Source organism: Pelobates fuscus, chromosome 1 (genome assembly GCF_036172605.1).
Source record: "Pelobates fuscus isolate aPelFus1 chromosome 1, aPelFus1.pri, whole genome shotgun sequence".
NCBI lineage: Eukaryota > Metazoa > Chordata > Amphibia > Anura > Pelobatidae > Pelobates > Pelobates fuscus.
The window spans coordinates 446,473,132-446,490,537 of record NC_086317.1 but is presented as its reverse complement, the minus strand read 5'-3'; the positions used below and the strand labels follow the sequence as shown (position 1 = coordinate 446,490,537).

The following is a 17,406-nucleotide window of genomic DNA, read 5'->3' as shown; positions in this document are numbered from 1 at the left end:
ATGGGAAGAATAAAGAAAACGGGACCAGTCAATGCAAAAAACCTTAGGGTTAGGGAATTCCCGAAGTCCAGAATTTCGGAAGTGCCGAAGTCCAGAATTTCGGAAATTTCGGAATTCCGGTCGCACATCGAGAGCTTTGGGCAGAGAAGCTGTAATATTACCTTAATTTTTTTGTATTGTGATACAATTGTTTCTATAACATGCCAGTTGTGATTAGGGGATTTCTATATGAAAATAGAAATCACAATTCATAGAGAAAGACATGAAATGGATGTTGCTAAGGAAAAAAAATCTTTCAGAGTTAACCCTATATATACCTCACAAGTTCCCTCTTGGATAGTCTGTCTTTAAGACCAAAATCTCAAAAGCTTATTCATTATACTCCAGGGTGTATCAAACTGAAATTTGAATGGAAAGTTTGAGGCTAAACTAGCCAAAGTGTGGCTGTAGCTAGAATTGCTCCAGATCAGGAATCTTAGCCTGCATGTTGTTGTTCAGATTTCAATTATCTACATGATAACATCTGATGATGAGATGTTAAAAATTTCAAGAGTCTAAATCTCACTTTTCTGTAATTTTCTACAGCACTTTTTCCATTATTGATTTGATGAAAAAGGGTCCTATATCTTGCATTGAACAATCCAATTTAAGAGATCACAGTCTTTTGTAATGAAGAATTACCAACATGTTTAATGGAACAAATGGGCAGTCCGTAATCTCTCTCTCTCTCTTCTCCCTCCCCCCCCTCTCTCCCAGTACCTGTAAAATAAAGAAGATGCACTCTGATCGTTTTTGGTAGTGATCTCCACGACCATCTAATGATTCTCATAGAGGCAGGGCGCATGCACAGCAATCACTGTGATTGACATTGTGTTATTGGATACAAAACAGTTGGCAAAAGCTCCTAACTGACAACCAATAAGGTACAATTTAGAAAATAAAAAAAAAAGCTTAACAATCACTTATCGCATGGATAAATCACTTTTATTCTGCAGCGTGCCTGAGGAGAATAGTCATCTTTACAGTAGATGAATGAATCTCTGTGCAGATGTTTGTATATCCTGGCTGAGAGCCACAGTGTCCAAGGCAACCAGGTAGGGGACATTTTGTTAAATGTACAAAGAAACAAAGTTGCAAATCCCTGCTGCTGTAGATAATCTATATTTAAAGGTGTTAATTGGTACAGCTGATGAGAGCAAGCCGTGCAATCGCCATGGAAACATAAGTAAATAAAGCCAGTGGCATTTATGCAAATTAATACAACATGGATACAGAAAATATTTATAGAAGCAATACAAATGAACTGTCCAATAAATAAGTTATTTCAGGAATGATTTAGGTCCAAAATATTTGTGCATTGAGAGCAATAAAAACATTATTTAGGCTATTTAGATTTTGTGATTTCAAATTATAAAAGTAACTTTTAAAATATATAATAATACGCTTTGCCAGTTAACAGTGCAATTTAGCTCACAGTCATATGGAGACAATGAAGAGGTACACCGCTCCCCAAAATACTGAAAAATAAAGAAACATTATATATATATATATATATATATATATATATATATAGTTTCAACCAGTCATATAATGGAGGCATGATGTTTTTAAAATATTAAAAACATAATTATTTTATATTACAGTCTCATAACTGTGTCCTGTGCTATATATGGAAATTCATTGTTGCCTTATGTTTCATATTTAACCCCTTAAGGACACATGACGTGTGTGACACGTCATGATTCCCTTTTATTCCAGAAGTTTGGTCATTAAGGGGATAAAGAATGCTAGTATAATGGAGAGCAAAAAAAAAAAACAGGTCACAAGAGTATTCTGAGAATGGGCAGCAGCTCAATTAGCCTGCCATTCAGTGTGTACCCGCTCAGATCTCAAGCTGGTTTTAGCTCATATTGTGCCTTTACAGAGAGAACATATCTGAAGCATATCAGACTGGTCCCACCCGTACGGGCAGTCAAGATCCGAAATGCCAGCAAGTTCCCTCTGAACGAGAGACACAGCAACCCCAGACAATCGTTTCAGATTTGTTAGGCATCATCAGTGAGGCATAGCTGATTTCTCTCTAGGCACCGTGAGCAAGGGGTCCGCGTCTGGATTACCCTTAAACTTATGGAGAGCAAAAACAACTGGGTGCAAGAGTATACTGAGAATGGCCAGCAGCTGAAATATAATCATCTGGGGCTGCTGTGTCTCTCGTGCAGAGGGAACTTGCTGGCATTTTGGATCTGGACTGCCCATATGGGTGGGACCAGTCTGATATGTTTCAGAGAGGTTCTCTCTGTAATGGCACAAGATGAGCTAAAACCAGCTTGAGATCTGAGTGGGGACCCACCAAAGGGCTATTTCAGCTGCTGCCCGTTCTCAGAATACTCTTGTGCCCTGTTTTTTTGCTTTAGTATAATGGATTTAGCAATGGCGGCCACCCAGAAAGAGCACGTAACATTGTGGTTTGTTTGAAGTTAACGAGCCAGGGGGGTGGTTTGTGTTCGGTTCAACGAAAATACCGAACCAAAGGGAAATGTAGGACGTTCAGTGAAAATGGAAACAAAATAGGGGAAATTGTCAATACTATCTGTTCAGAGGGAGTTTAGCACATAGTCTATCACCAGTTCGTTACAGAGTTTTTGTGCACACTGTTAGTGAATGCCTATCATCACCTCGCTCCCACACTCACCTATCTCGTGTTTCCATGCCATGTCTTTCTCTCATTCCACGAGGACGCCGTGTCAGAACGTGACCCTCCAGACAGCGAGGTCAGCTTAACCACCCACGCCGACCGCTCACTTTTATACGAACGCCACCTCTGTTTGTGCGAATGCCACTTACCAGACACGGAAACACAGGAGGCAGAACTCCGTGTGTACAAACACCACCTCTGTTCATGCAAACACCGCTTGCCAACACAGGAGACAGAACTCTGTTCGCACGAACACCACAGCTTCTCACACATGACCACACAGAGACAGAGCTTCGCCGAAGCAGATCCTTTTAAAGGTACAGGAGGTGGAAACCAGCGAGGAGCTACAATGAACAAGACCACCCACTCCCCCAATTTAAACCACACACCCTTGACTCCTCACTCTGTTGTACTTTGCTCCTTATCATGTAAAGACCTTTAGTCACTATTCTGTTGTTTCCTGATTTTGACCCTTGGCTGTATCATCGCTTCTGAACCTGTGCCTTTGACTTCCCCGACTACTCTCTTCATCTGATTCTTTTGTACTGCGAGCTTGGTCTATTGCCTTCAGCGCTCCTCTGCATCTTGGGCTTCGTCTACTAAACAGTGAACCCGGCAATATCATAGTGTACTATGTCAGTATGTGTGTATATATATTAATGTTTCTTTGTGTGTACAGTGTCAATAGGTGTGTATAATGTCAGTATGTATGTTTGTGATTGTTTATGTAAGTGTTCGGTTCGGGGTCAGTATGTATATACATAACTACAGAACAGACAAAAGTTCATCCACTGAGACTGGAAGAAAAGTGATTTTTGCTTACAGCTCTGGAGATTGTTCTTTACAGCCTGAACAATGAAGAACTGGAATTATCTTTCCTAAATCTATAGATTTTTTTATTTTATTTATTTTTTTAGTCCTGGATGTTTTTTTTTTTTTTTTTAATGGGATAATCAAGGATCTAAATAATATTATGTGAATATGATGTTGATCCAAGGCGAAATCTGATAACTTTCCATTATGGAGTCAAAAATATATATTTTCCCCTTACATGACACAGGCCTCAATTTGATATTTTTGGATAAAGCTTTTCTAATGGTTTAATATTTTTGTATAAACTTTTAAAATCATTTTATATTTTCAAAACTCTTTTAATTCTTTGATAACTTTTTATATATTTTATAAATGCTGTATTTTTGATATTTTAATATATTGAAAAACAAATTTTAAAGGTTTTTAAAGCTTTTTCCAAAAATAGTAAACCATTTAAAAATCCATCCAACTGAGTTTGCCTTCATCTGGATCAAGATCAAAAAAGATGTGTCAATATTTCTCATGTGTAGAATGTCAGTATTTGTTTGATTGTTTATGTGTATGTCGTGTGTGCGTTTGTGATTATTTCTGTTTGTATAATATGTGTATTGGTGTTTGTGTAATGTCAGTATGTGTGTTTGTGATTGTTTATGTGTGTGTGTGGTGTCGGTATCTGTGTTTGATTTTCCATCATCTACAGGCACCTGCATTTACCTCCCTCTCAATCTACACCTTCTCCGTCTCCTCCCTTTTGCTACTGCCGTCTCTATCTACAATCCAAACCACCTTTTTACAGCTCCCTCGGTAACCAAAACCAAAAGTATTGAATAATAACACTAACATTGGTAATAAAATTGGCACTTATCATTATCGGAGTGTAACCCATATCAAGTCCTGACACAACCTCTTCTTGGAAGCAATTGCAAAACAAGATGCAGGCTATTCAGAGTATTACATACAGCTATCTAAAGACTCTACCACACATGACACTAATCTGTGTAGAAGGCATGCAAATGCAATTGTGTCATGAATACTGTAAATCAACGTGACTGGCAAATAAAACCCTCTGTCTTCTAACAAAGAGCTACCTAGAACTATCACATTATATTACATCTTTTCAGGAGACAGACCCCCTGAACGAGATAGCAGAATACATCTGAAGACAATCAACCTTCACTGTTAGTCATCTTTAACACTGGCCAAGCTTATATTTCATTCTGTGGAACTACCGATTAATTTTTGTTTTTATATGTATTCAAACAATAAGAACCTGAGCATCTGTAGTGCACCCTTAAATGGTCTCACCCTTCATTAGTGTACACGTGGGTTTTTTGTCCAGATGTGTGAATGGGTAAAACACCTGTTTTCCCACTACCACTGATTATATAAAGGCCTTTCTGCCTGCTTTTTATTAATCGGGTAATACCATGGTAATGTCGACCTCATTAAGGAATGTATAGAGAAATGAAAGGGTCTTCTAAAGTTTCATGAACAGAAACATCGATTAAACTGTATCAAGGGAATGAATGAATAGAAGAAAACAAAGGATTCAAAGGTGTAACAATGGATGACATTCTGTTAGAAATGCCGCGTGTCTTATTCCAAACACTACATAAGAATGAGATCAGAAGATGCCTCCTGGTAAAGTGGAGATGGGCCACCTACTGATTCCTTTAGTTTGCATGGTGATTGCACTTAGCTTAGAACTTTGCACCGTTTTCATAATCATAACTCACTTGTAGTTGACCCCAATGTCTTTTTTCCCGGTTTTGTTCTGTCCGGTAATATGTTTCCTCCTCATATTTTATTGAAGGGACACTATAGTCACCCAGACCACTTCAGCTCAATGAAGTGGTCTGGGTGCCAGGTCCCCCAGGTTTTAACCCTTCAGATGTAAACATATCAGTTTCAGAGAAACTGCTATTTTTACATAGCAGGGTTAATCCAACCTCTAGTGGCTCTCTTCCTGACAGCCGCTAGAGGCGCTTCTGCAAATCTCGATGCGAAAATGCATTGAGAAATGCTTTCCTATGGACTGTTTCAATGCACGCGCGGCTCTGGAGCTGACGTCGGCGGGGGAGGAGAGGTCACCAGCGCAGAGGGAGCCCAGCGCTGGGTTAGGGTAAGGGAAGGGGCCCCTGAGGGTGAGGGGGTCCTAAGGATGATAGTGTGTCAGGAAAACTAGTTTGTTTTCCTGACACTTTAGTGATCTTTTAAATAACGTTTACACTTCTTTCATCTGTCAACTGAGCTTGTACTTTGTATGATGTGTAAAATTACTCCCTTTTAGGGTTGTTCGCTAAATTGAGTTATCGGGTAAAATATATCCAACTTTTTTATTATAATAATAATAATATATAGGTATCTTTTTGAATTCAGCTATTTGAGCCAAAAATCTAAAATTCGCTTTGAATTCACATCATATTCCTTCCAATTTACTCTTTAGTAAATAGCCTTATGTACCTATGTGAAGAAATTCTGTCTGATTGTAAAATGGATTATTTAAAGGCAGGAAGGCTATTTAAAATGGGTGTTATGATTTTTTTTGGAGCACGCAATAGGTAGCTTAGAGACCTTTGTTTATAAATGTGTGCAGAAAATTGGCATCTTTTGCAACAACTTGAGGAATGAAGAATTCAGACATTTTTTGAAAACCTACTATTACTTTTTTCTGCTTATCCCACACATCTTGCCTTTCTCTTTGTAAGTATAATTTGAACAGCGTGTCTTTGATCTCCCAATGAAGTTTCTAAACATGCCTAAAATTGTGACAATACAATGCAACTTTCAGTAGCTCAACTTCATAGGCTTAGTTGTTATGTTTGTGACTCATTTCCATGTTAAATGCTTGTAGTTCTATACATTTCACTTCTTTGTATAGAAGACAATTTTGCCAGAATTATCATTGGAATTGTAGGATTTCACCGGTACTCTTGAACGAAGGATTACAAGTTTCTCCAATGCACAAGTTTAAATTTCAATGACAACTCTATAATTAACCTAGAGTATGGTGCCAGGAGTTTCCGGTAGCTGGGACCTTCTTGTGTCAGGCACTCACTGCAAGATGAGTACAACCCTTACAAAGACCTCAGTTAATTATTATTTTTTTTGGATAAACCTTTAAATTAATTTAATGTTTTAAAAAATATTTTAATATTTAGATTTTTTTTATTTCTTCTTTGATATATATATTTTTTGTATATTGCTATATTTATTTATTTTATTTTTATTTTTGAGTAGTGCTCGTTTCAAACAATACATTATACCTCAGTATGGCATTTCAAGAGTGCAAACCGCAACATTTTGGCAATACATGACAGGAAAACGCACCATTTATGTTTTTCAACAATTCTATGCCCTCTGCTACTTTGTAGTGCTTCATACGAATGTGGGAGACAGTGTGATGAGTCAGGTAGCTCCAGGGGGTTATGACCGCTATATGATGTGTATCACTCGTAGTAGTAAGTTGGGTATGTATCGCATATACATGTGGTGGTGAGCGTGTAGGTTTGCGAGAGGGAGCAGTACCTGTCACTACCTGTAGTGTGGTGTTATGGCTCTTTGTGCAGGTGGAATACAAAAGTTGACTGGTGTCCGCAAGTGTGGTGGTAAGCAGCAGGTCTGTCTATAAAAGTGTTACCCCTTGTCCGTGGGGTGTTTTTTTTTTGTGAGCTATTGGTCTTACGTGGGTTGGTTCCCCAGTGGCCTACTCTAATCTACTTAGCCTTTTCCTGCTACAACATGCAGAACAGCAACATTAAATTTAAGCGAGAGAGCAACAATCAATATGTCGAGCCGTGACTTGATCCTCTGACTATGTGTCAAATGAGTTTGTGTGCTCCGTGTGGGTATGCCAGTTAGTCATGTCCCTGCTGAGGAGAGGCTCTCGGTTCTTGGAATGGAAGGGACAACCATGTCAGGGTTCCATGACCTAGTTGTGTGTCCTCTAGGCACGCCGAGATCGGGTGCCGCTATTCCCAGAGCTGATCAGAATGTAGGAGTCTCCACCAATGTTCGGAGCGTGTGGGCGGTTCCATTCCAGGTACCCTGAGTCCCCCAGAGGTAGGGCACTCCCTTATTATTATTATTATTATTATTATTATTATTATTATTATTATTATTATCTTATTATTTATATAACACCGACAAATTCTGTAGCGCTGTACAATGGGTGGACTAACAGACACATAATTGAGATCAGACCTCTGGACGTACAGGAACAGAGGGGGTTGAGGGCCTTGCTCGATGAGCTTACATGCTAGAGGGAGTGGGGTATAGTGACACAAAGGGTTAAAGTAGGGGAATTAAATAGTTTGTTAGAGAAGGGTTTATTGAGTGCTTGGTAGGTCATTTTTGACAGTTACAGGAAAGGAGTCATGGGGTGGGGGATGACAAACCTGCTGACCGTTTAATTGATACGCTTTAATGAAGAAGTGAGTTTTCAAAGATTTTTTTTTAAGGAGTGGAGGCTGGTTGAAAGTCTAATTGAGGAGGGAAGGTTGGGGTATAGTCTTTTAGACTGGAGGTGAGTGTTGATGGGGCCCAGAGCTCTGTGCCACTGTAGCGTTGCCCTAGTCAGGTCCTGGAAGAAATTTAATAAGGAGTCCTCGAACTTCCGTTGAGTTTTGCCCCGTACAGCCGCCATGATACGAGCTTTATCTGTCGTGGAGGTGTAGCGGACAATCACATCCATTGGTTCTGATGCAGAGGGATTGGTTATGTTGGTTATTCGAAACGTGCCATCCAGAATAACTTTTTTTGGCCACTGCTGGTGAGCGCATGGCGGTTAACAGCCTCCAAGTATAGTGTGGAAGCTCTTCTGCTCCTACCTCCGCTGGAATGCCTCAGATTTTAATGTTGTTGCACCTTAGTTGATCTTCCAGGGCTGTCAGTCTCTGTGACAATGTGTGGTGGTGAATATGGAGCTGTTGCACTGGGCCTTCCAGGTTATGTACCGTGGTATGGACATCCAATATATCTTCCTCCATTGCCTTTATGCGGTCAGTGTTAACTTGGATCTCTGTGCATACGAGTGCGAGGTCAGCGGCCATCATTTTATGCCTGCTGTAGGCTTTGAGTTTGCTCTGTTGGAGATGTTTGCTTGGGTTCAGGTTCCCGGCTTTCCGACCCTGGAGGTGGAACCAGGTTTGCTTTGGTGTGCATTGGCTGTGTGCCCCTATGAGGCTGTCGAGGAGTGCCTTTAAGGCCTTGTGGCTTTGGAGGGTGGTAGGACCCAGATTCGGGGTGTACTGAAAGGGCATCGATCGATGCGGTTAGGTGCCCTGTGTTTAGTGTTTGGGGTTTCAGGGCTTGATGGGTGCTGAAAGGGAGATATTGGGTGAGTTTCGGTAGGCCCGTGAGGATCTCACAGAGATGGTGTCTGCTCAGGTTCATGTGTTAGCTCTGCCCCCATATTGCTATATTTTAATACATAATATTTTTTTAATGTTTTTAATAAATGTAAAAGTTATCTGAAAATATTAAATAATTTAAAAGCTTATCCAAAAATCCAAATATTCTTTGTGTGTTAAAATGTACAGTGAGCTGTGAAGGGTTTATCAACATAAAGGAACACTGTTGCTTTGGGAGTACAAACATGTATTTCTAATGCTATCATTTTTACCTACCTATTTTAGTGTCCCCACTGCCATGTGAGGGCTTTGAAAGATGAGATTTACTTACCTTTCAGTCCTTGTTCCACTGGTCTCCATGATACCTCTCCGCCTCAATAGAGATTATCTCAGTCAATCCAATGTTTCCCCATAGGAGACAGCCATTATTGTCATGGCACGTAGACCACTTTATTGAGATCAAGTGGTCTGGGTTCTTGTAGAGTCCCTTTAAACAAAGAGTTGTGAATTGACAACTGACCTGAACTATTTCAGGAAAATTACCTGCTTGTCACAAGCTACTATTTAGTCACAGTTAATCTTTATAATTTCATATAGATTCCACACCTTTGGGTATTTGGACCTGCATATGGTATTAGAATAAAGAATATATCTATTTATACATGTTAAAAAAAAAATAAAAAATTGCGATTTGATGAACATAATGCTTTATAATTATTTTTCTCCGTAGAATGCTGACTCCGTGCATATTTGATGTAAACAACCATAGACCGAGAGAGAGAGTACAATAACGTACAGGTAATCGTAGGTAGTAAGATCCTGTCCTCTCCCTCTTATTAAATAACTAACCAACTAACATATCCGTTTATGTTTTCATGGAAAGCTGCCTACAAATATGTGTATTTGTTCTTTGAGACTTTAATATATGATATATTAGGTAGATTTTCCCAGAGGATGGATTTACCCCATTAGAATTTCACTGAAAAATAGGAACTGGCTTAGATAAACGAGTCAAATGATTATTTGTATTTTTTTTTTGTATTGATTTGTTTACAGAAGCTTTCTATGGGAGATTTTGTGATGAACATATTTATCACATTATACGTGAACTCAATAACTTATAAGAAATGTAATTTTGTTTTTACATTACACACTGAAGTTACCACGGGTGGCTTCAATGAGAACCACTTCTACTAGAGAGGTCTTAGACCGCAGGTGGTGTACTGTGAATGGGGAAGTGTCAAAGAGAGGAGTTGGAGTCTTTGTTAGTTTAGTAGGCATAGAGGAGTGTTAGCGAATTTTGCCATCCCAGGTGGTTTAGAGGAAGTGGGGTCTTATAGCGAAAAAGCCCCGGTGGTGCAGGGGCATGAGGATGTGACCAGTCTAGTGGAGAGATTTTAGATTCTTGATGAAGTAGTGGGAGGATTAAATATGTGCCTTGGGAAATCAAGTTTTTGAATCTTTGCTTCCATGTAAAAGACTTGCCCCCATAGGTGCAGATCTTCTATTTCTTTTGAAAGATGCCCAGAAAATATGGGATGACCCTTCATGAGCATGTGGTGGGGCCCCTAAATGGCAATGGGGTGAAGACATGTTGTCCCCCTCTGGCCCCCACCTATGAGCGGCTGGTGGGGGCCCTAAATTACAATAGGGTTGGGAGCTATTGTCTCGCCCCCCCTGGACACCACCCATGAGCGGCGCATGGGGGCCTAAGTTACAATGGGGGATCTATTGTCCTGGCTCCTAAATGACAATGGGGGGAGGACCTATTGTCCCCCAACCATGAGCAGTTGTTGGGTTCCCAAAGTTACAATAGGGGTGGGACCTATTGTTTAATTCCCCCTGGATCCCACCCATGAGTGGCGCGTGGGGGCCCCAAGTGAAAATAGGGTGGGGAAGGACCTATTGTCCCCCCTGTCCCTACCTATGGGTGACAGGTGGGTGTAAAAAAAAATCCCATTCCCACCAAGGTGACTAGGGGTCCCCAAGCCTTTCAAGTAACTAATCAGGTAAGGCTCAAGATCTTCCTGAGTGTGGGATGGTGGAGGACACTAGGTCCCGCGTTTATTTTAGTATGCCCTGCTTGGGGGGGACACTACGCCCCCCTCGTTAATTATTTCTATAGGTGCCCCACCATGAAGCACTATATTGGAGAGGGGCTGTCTTTTTTTTTTTTTCTTCCAACAGTGTTTAGCCACAGGCTGTTCACTGTTTAGTAGACATGCTTCTGCATAGCTAGCAGGGGCAGAAGGTCTGTCTTATTTACTAAGAGTAAGTCATCTTTAGTTCATATTAGTAAAGTTGGCTGAAAGACCCCACTCCCTAATACCATGGAAATGCACTAAGCAGTTGCAAGATGCAGCCACGACACGAATAAGATCGGAATCTAATTAATTTGAATGAAATTTCAAAGTGTACAAAATGCACAAATTTAATTTTAACACGAATGGACAAACTACTCATTCTGTTAGGACGAAATTCGTTAGTTTCACCAGCATCCTGTCTATATGACAGGACGTTCGGACAGCAAATGAAGCAGCGCTAGAACACGGAGGAAAGGGTGAGTATTGTGGGAAAAAAAATTTGACCAGAGGAAATGGAGCGAACTTAACCCCTTAAGGACCAAACTTCTGGAATAAAAGGGAATCATGACATGTCACACATGTCATGTGTCCTTCAGGGGTTAAGCTACTCCTTCGGTCAAAGGTTGTCAAGCATGGGAAAAATACATAAGTAGTCCCAACTTTATCTCTTGTTTTAAAGAAAACTAGATTAGTTAGGAAAAAATGAAGAACAGATCCTGAGAGAGGAAACAATAGGAGAAGTTTAATTTTGGCATTACAGTGTCGCTTTAAAGGAGCACTATAGGGACTCTACCATGTATGCACAACCATGTGTTCCTGACACTATAGTGTTAAACCCACCAATTAGGTGTCTTGCCCCCCTCAATGTATCTCTATGAGGAAAACTCAGCGTCCCCATGCAGAGCGTGGAGACGCTGAACGGCAGTGCTGCCTACTGTGCAGCACTGAGCCAGGAAGCACCTCCAGGGGCCATCTGAGGAGTTGCCTCTTGGAGGTGTCCCTACGGGCAATGTAAACACTGCATTTTCTCTGAAAAGGCAGTGTTTACATGAAAATGCTTAAAGGCAATGATTATACTCACACGAACAACTACATTAAGCTATAATTGTTCTGGTGACTATAGTGTCCCTTTAATAACATCTGTATTACAATTCGTTAGATGATCATTGTATCTCTGCACTTATATATTATTCTTGAGTTGACTGGTGTCCTTTTTCAGTAACAAGTCGATGCATAATTAATAGCTTTCAGCTCTTAGTGCAACTGCAAGTCAGATTGTATTAACTACAAACATCTTAACTTCTTAACATCTTAACTATAGCCTACAGTCATATAACTTCTGCGGCATCACAAATCCTCTCTCTCTAGTTAGAAGTTAATGTAGGATTTTAATGATAATATTTTTTTTTAATGTAACGGCCATAGTGCATGTTTATTTACTGTGAAACTTTATCTTTCATATGTATATACATTGTTGTGGAAGAAAAAATCTTATTTTTTTTTCCCTTCTTTTTCTTCTGTACCCTTCTCCTTTGTTTATTTTTCCCCACAATGTTTCTTTGTTATATTTTGGAAAAAAATGTTTAATTAAAACTATTTGAAGATTGTACCAATGGTATTTAACCCCTAATTGCTTACACACAATTTACCCTTCAGTGCCTCCCATATGTTGAAGAGCACCCGAGTCACCACCACTAAAATTAAGGAACAAAGTGGACTTGTATCCTAGCATGGAGCTCACATGGGCCCTTAACGTTAAACAATGGCATGTATTAGACAAGACTTGGACGCCATGGTAAAAATACAAACGGGGGCGTGGTTTGGCCGTGAACGAAGATGGCCGCGTAAAGGACGAGCTCCGACCCACTTAGCTAATAAAGCAGGCTTACCCATCAGCACGGCACGAAAATGGGGCGCACTAAACACCCTGACGGCTCCCAAACACCCAGGCATCAAGCGACTGCCGCACACACGGGCCGCATGGATGGATATCTGGCCCCGGCACCCGCCGAATACCACGAGGCAGCCGGCGCAAGCATGGCCGACTCCCCGGCCTCCTCACCAATACCGGAGACGGCTGCACCCACGCTGGCGGACATCAGTGCAGACATAAAGGCAATTAAAGCCCTGGCAGCAGCAATGGTCACTAAATCTGACATGCAGACCCTATCTGAGAATCTACACTCGGCGATCCGCACAGAGGTAAATTCTATTAAGGCCGAAATCTCCACACAGGCCTCCAGGATACAGGCAGCTGAGGCCTCAGTGCAAGCTGTTGGGGAGAGGGTTGAAGCCTCAAATCTGGCTATACATAGACAAGGCAATATTCTCCTACACCTGAGACGCCAAACCGAAGATCTTGATAACAGGGGCCGCAGATCAAACATTAGGGTCCGCGGCCTACCGGAACCTGAAGGGGCGGAGGCCGTAGAAGCAACACTACAGACGCTGTTCCGCGACATACTGGGCCCAGAAGCGCCAGACTCCATAACGTTTGACAGGGCGCATAGGGCTAACAGAGCACGCACGTCTGATAACACACCGAGAGACATTATATGTTGCCTACACTCCTATAAGCTGAAGGAGAAAATTATGAACAAAGCCCGCGCAAGACCCACCTGGCGTTTCAATGGCGCAGACGTTGCCCTCTATCAGGACCTATCTCCCCTCACGCTTGAGGCTCGTAGGGCCCTGAGACCCATCACAGCGCTACTCAGGGATAGGGGGATCCCATACAAATGGGGTTTCCCCTTTATGTTATTAGCCAGACACCATGACGACTGGTTCCCGCTACGCTGGCCGGAAGAGGTGCCCAGGTTCCTACAGCGCCTCAACCTCCCGCCTACAGAGGTCACCGACTGGATCCTGGGGCCACTGGACCAGAGGCAGGGACTTCACACCCCGAACTTGCAACGAAGACGACGAGACGTCACACCTAGGCGCCTACAGGCCCGCAGGCAACTGATGCCCACGGACCCGGAGGAATAAAGTTCTGCCCCCCACTTGTATCCACCAAGCAAGGTAGACCGACCAGGACACACTAACATACCACGGCCCGCTGACAACCACAGATGACAACGCCATCCCGTGTACATCAGATGCCAGATAAGTACTGTTTACGCATACACATGTAGGGGGACTTATCCATGACCGGGTGTTACAACACTCTTCTAACACGCCCTTGGGTGAGGAAGGCTACCCCAAGTTGATTAGGGAGGGGGGCCTGAAGGGGGGGGGACGCACCGTTTGGCCTACCCGTGGGATGGGGTATTTGCAGGGCATATCCCACATGTGCATGTAAGACACAACCTATGTCGCTATACGGGACTGTTGAAATGCTGTACACACGTGCACATATATGGAGACTTACACATGGCCGGGTGTTGCCACACATTCCTAACACGCCCCGGGAGAAGGGAGGCTGCTTTGAGTTGCTTGGGAGGGGGGCCTGAGGGGGATGGGATGCACCACCTAGCTTGCCCGCGGGATGGGACTCTTGCAAGACATGCCCCACTTGTGCACGCGGAACACGAACTAGGTCGCTTCATGAGACTGTTGGTTAATCACGGGACACTCAAGCACTTGATATATTATGGTTTTACTGATGCTGTAATGTGAGTTGGTCTGATCGTAGCTATAACTTACCACTGACTATAGCACCATAAGAGGGATGGATAGAGGGAGGTGGGGAACGAATGGGGGATTTCTATGTGAATGTAGATCTTATTTCGTTGATACTGATATGCCGGGCTATATTGGGTGTGATAGCTTTATGGGTGGGAGAAGGGCGGGGATGCTGTAGAGCCCTAGGGCTACGAAAGGGATAGGGGTCACGAAGTGAGCTTAACTGGGACTACACCTACGAATACACCAATAGCACCAGATTTCTAGGGTTGGGGGAGTGTGGGGGGGTCGGGCTGGGAGGGGGGGCGGCTGGTTTCTGAATAATGCTAAGATGTGATGTCATGTGATTATTAGGTAGCATTGTTTGTTTCCTGCACTGTACGATAGGAACCACTTGAGAAGTTCACTCTTGGCGGACAAACACACACACACCCATACCGCCTGACTCCTACCCCCCCCCCCCCCCCCCATGGACGGCCAGCCCCGCTTCCTGTCCCCGGAATAGAGGACCGGGGACGGAGCCCGCTATGGGAGACAGGGGGACTTAGATCGAACTCCCTGTGCGGCCAGCCCAGCCAGACACGACCCACAATTCGAACTACCTTACGACAGCACTGGGCTATCCGCCCCGACACAGGGTAGGACCAGCAGCCACCCGCACCGTCTATCCCTACAGTTGTTGACCCATTCCCCCATACTACGTGACCGTACTAATCGATATTTTCACAAGTATTGGCCATTGAATTCAACTTAGGAACACGTGGGACACGGACACTCCTTTGAGAGTACACACACTACTACACCACTGGACACTGTGCCTCTACTACTGACCGGACAGTGACACTGGACTTCTTCGGCCACACCGCCACCCCGACATACACCTGTGTAGACCACATTACTGGGGGCCCCAAGACCGTGGCTGCCCTAGCTTGCTAAGGAACGGTACGGTCTTGTTATCCACCCAGCTACACAGGACACCCTCGAGTGGAGGGGATAACTCTAATTCTTATTGACATCGTAACACTGAGCACTTACACCAGGGGCCTCCTGGGACGGGCTAAACTGGGTGTGGGCCGAGCCGCCCCCAACTCGTGGGACTTGTAACTTACGAAGGTTCTACCTTTCCTCTTCTTTAACTGCACTTGTATCCTTCTTTCCCATCCCCCCCCCCCTCTGCCCCCCCCCTCACACCGGCAGGCAGCGCGCGCGAGGGCCACTGGACCCAGAACACCTGAACACGACTGCGGAGTCACCAGCGACCTCGCCCGCACTATCCCAATGGCGTACACAGCAGCGCCTCTACATGTCCTTACGCAGAACTGCCGAGGCCTTAACTCACCTGAGAAGCGCGCACACCTCCTACGAGAACTTCATCGCAAACGGATCTCGGTAGCAATATTACAAGAAACACATCTCAAATCCTCGGATACCCATAGACTGAAAGACAGAGTTTACCCAATCAACTATCACAGCACTCATCCCGAAGCCCGCAAGGTAGGAGTTGCGATACTGTTGGCCGCTAATCTGGCCTTCACTCTGCTGGACCGAAAGACAGACCCTAACGGTAGGTTTCTCTTCATCAAAGGCACGATTACGGGGAGGACATACACCTTTGCCTCTATCTATGCGCCAAACGCAAAACAGGCGATGTTCTTGTGCAAAACATTCCGCCAACTGGCAGCATTCACAGAAGGCTCCCTCATTATAGGGGGGGACTTTAACGCACCACTTGATCCGTTGCTGGACTCCTCGACAGGACACAGTAGTATCCCACAATCCGCGATTAGGGCCATCAAGAAGACCATGCGGGACTCGAGATTGGTGGATGCGTGGCGGACCATTCATCCAACAACCCGTGACTTTACGCACTACTCCGCCATACATAGGAGATACTCTCGCATTGATTATGTTCTTATCCAACAAGAAGGCCTCCAACACCTACAGTCGGCAACAATCGCACCTACACCGTGGTCGGACCACAGTGCAGTGGCCGTGAAGCTTGACTCCCCGCTGTTCAGGCCCACCAGGACGGAGTGGAGACTAAATGAGTCGCTCCTCTCGGACCCGGGTGTGCTGGCTGACCTGACAGAACACCTCACTAATTACTTCAGGGAAAACGACACGGAAGAGGTATCAAAAGTGACGCTATGGGAGGCACATAAGAGTGTACTTCGAGGTCACCTCATTAGAATTGCTTCCCGTAAGAAGAGGGAATCGCAGCGACGTATGTTGGAGCTCACCGACCAAATCTCCCGCTTGGAAACACAACACAAACGATCACAACTTGAAGAACACTATCGCCCACTTTTGGATGCTCGCCGACAACTGGCAGACCTGGTTGCCAGCAAACACCATAGGGTGACACAACGATCCAAGGCCTTCTTCTACATCCATGCGAATAAGGGTGGGAGACTCCTGGCTCGCATGATCCGGCCCCAACAAGCGAGGGCGCAGGTCCATGAACTTCGGAAGACTGATGGCACACTTACTCAATTCCCTGAAGCAATTGCCACTGAATTCTGTAACTACTACAGACAACTATACAATTCCACACCATCACTCCCCGACGCCCACGGAGCGAACCTACAAGACGCAACATGGCGTTACCTACAAGGTTTCCAACCCGACGCTCTAACACCAGAAGAAGCGGAACTGCTGGAGGCCCCGATCACCACGGAAGAGGTACAGGCGGCGATTAAGACAGCGAAGAGAGGGAAAGCTCCGGGACCGGACGGACTCTCGGCAGGATATTACAAATCATTTAGGGACATTCTCGCGCCGCATCTAATGACAGCCCTCAATCGACTCCAGCAGGGTGACACGTTTCGCCAGGAGACGT

General features: G+C 43.9%; 1 protein-coding gene across 3 annotated transcripts in view; it reads left to right on the top strand.

Moving 5' to 3' along the window:
- The window catches only part of ELMOD1 (ELMO domain containing 1), a 136,686-nt gene that overhangs the window by 44,146 nt on the left and 75,134 nt on the right, over window positions 1-17,406 (top strand). The window contains exon 2 of one of the 3 annotated variants that reach the window (XM_063430200.1): window positions 9,590-9,657. The exons of the other annotated variants lie outside the window; for them this stretch is intronic. The gene's annotated coding sequence lies outside the window, so the exon portion shown is untranslated. The remainder of the gene's footprint in view (window positions 1-9,589; window positions 9,658-17,406) is intronic. 3 annotated transcript variants of the gene reach the window in all.